This window comes from Nerophis lumbriciformis, linkage group LG14 (genome assembly GCF_033978685.3).
Source record: "Nerophis lumbriciformis linkage group LG14, RoL_Nlum_v2.1, whole genome shotgun sequence".
In the NCBI taxonomy this organism is placed as follows: Eukaryota; Metazoa; Chordata; class Actinopteri; order Syngnathiformes; family Syngnathidae; genus Nerophis; species Nerophis lumbriciformis.
Genome location: NC_084561.2, coordinates 25,058,824 through 25,061,323, shown reverse-complemented (window position 1 = coordinate 25,061,323; position 2,500 = coordinate 25,058,824). Strand labels below are relative to the sequence as shown.

At 37.0% G+C, this 2,500-nt stretch overlaps 1 protein-coding gene across 1 annotated transcript in view; it reads left to right on the top strand.

Annotated features, from left to right (window-relative positions):
* Positions 1-2,500, top strand: part of cachd1 (cache domain containing 1) — a 175,903-nt gene that overhangs the window by 155,061 nt on the left and 18,342 nt on the right. The gene's annotated exons all lie outside the window — the stretch shown is intronic.

The window sequence follows — 2,500 nt, the reverse complement described above, 5'->3', positions numbered from 1 at the left end:
CCATCTTTAAGCCGCTTTCTGATTGTTTTGTGGGCTGTCTTATTTACATGGTGAAGCCCTCCTCCAGGCCAAGCCCGCTTTGATTGTGTCTTCTTCCCATCAGCCATGTTGTAGTTTTTGGTGCTTCCATAGCGAGTCTACTGACAGATATAAGTTAGAAATATAGGCTACTTCTTTTTTTTACAAATGGCAACAGTGGAGAATGTATGTGCATGTATGAGCCAGTCTGCCCCACAACAAAGGAATAGAGAAAGCGATTGAACATAGTGACTACAACTGAATAAAAATGACGGACTCGCTGATACTCTTTGGGTAAACCTCTACCATTTATGGAAATATCCGCTGAAGTAACTAAGGCAAAATACGCCACGAGGTACTCAAATTTCAAACGTCTTTGTTTACATCCATCCATCCATTTTCTACCGCTTATTCCCTTTGGGGTCGCGGGGGGCGCTGGAGCCTATCTCAGCTACAATCGGGCGGAAGGCGGGGTACACCCTGGACAAGTTGCCACCTCATCGCAGGGCCAATACAGATAGACAGACAACATTCACACTCACATCCACACACTAGAACTAAATTTCATTCATGGTACGATGAAAAACAGGTACCAACAGGAAGAAAAGTTGGTTTCGCATAACAGGGGCTTTTTAAAACAAACGCTGTCAACCAGGGGTGTCCAGGGAGCATTTTTGGCAAACAACTTATTTATTATTGAAACTTTTTTTTAAATTTTTATTAATTAGATGTGTTACAGTATTTTGCCTTGTCACCCCAAGTTTTGTATTTTTTTTTTCCTTATTGCACTGAAAATGAACCAACCCGTGACCTTAAAGCCGAGGTACCGTATTTTTCGGACTATAAGTCGCAGTTTTTTTCATAGTTTGGCCGGGGGTGCGACTTATACTCAGGAGCGACTTATGTGTGAAATTATTAACACATTACCGTAAAATATCAAATAATATTATTTAGCTCATTCACGTAAGAGACTAGACGTATAAGATTTCATGGGATTTAGCGATTAGAAGTGACAGATTGTTTGGTAAACGTATAGCATGTTCTATATGTTATAGTTATTTGAATGACTCTTACCATAATATGTTACGTTAACATACCAGGCACGTTCTCAGTTGGTTATTTATGCCTCATATAACGTACACTTATTCAGCCTGTTGTTCACTATTCTTTATTTATTTTAAATTGCCTTTCAAATGTCTATTCTTGGTGTTGGGTTTTATCAAATAAATTTCCCCTAAAAATGCGACTTATACTCCAGTGCGACTTATATATGTTTTTTTTCCTTCTTTATTATGCATTTTCGGCCGGTGCGACTTGTACTCCGGAGCGACTTATAGTCCGAAAAATACGGTATGTATCAAATTGTAAGAATGCTGTAACGTCACTACTCTTTTATTTCTAACAAATACATAAGCTTCTCGCTTTGAAATGTTTCGATTTTTTGAGGAGGCTATTTCTAACTACAAAATGGAACTGAAGTGGCTGTGCAGCCCAGTCAAAATGTATCGAGTAAAACCAGCTATTGTGCTGTGCTCACATGTCCTTGCATAGCTAGCAGCAGTGATTACGAGAGCTCACGGTAAACCTAGATGATTTGAGTAAGATGAATAAGTGCAAGTTCAATGATTGATGGCTCCAGAGAAAAACAATTTAATGCCTTCTTAAAGTCGGTGGATGAAAACGCTTATGAAGCACAATGCACCTTCTGCATGAAAACTTTGAACCTTGGAACAGTAGACATCAATGCATTGAAACCCAGAATGTTAATTTTTTGCGATTCTTATTTGTAACAATTCTTAATCGATTAAAAAAAATCTAAAGTAATTTTTTTTCTATTAATTTTTTTAATCTGTCCTGTCCAGGCATTTCGGCAAATCATATTGTTGATGTAAATGCCCATATTTCCTGTACAGATTTACTTTAGAAAATACAAATGTTGGATACTTCTCTTATTGCCTTATTTGTATTTGACTTCATTAAATGTTTATGTAGAATTTTGTTCAACAAAACCAGTTTTCTTTTAAGTAATACAGAAATGTATCACAGCTGTTTATCTATTTTATGAAGGAATGTAGTTAATGATAGAACTGACACCCAATATATTAAAAAAGTATTGATTTTGAATAGAGAATCGTTTCGGAATCGAATAGTTACCCCTAAGAAACGAAAAAGAAGCAAAACCGTGTCTCTAAAACCAGGTACGGATCATAGCCTGGGTTACCTGTACTGCTGCAGCTCTAGTAAACACAAATATAGATAAGGACAATATGACAGTTGTCAGCTCAATCAAACATGGTGGAAATGTTTGTAACACGACATTGCAGTAGTAAACAGTAGGGATGGGGTACTTGGTGTAATCATGCACGGGACAATCTGCTTTAATTAAAAAATATAAAGTAAATCACGATGTTAATCGATCGGCTGATATGAAAAAATTAATGGTGATCATTTTTTTTGCCGTATCCCTAATGCCACTCCTCTG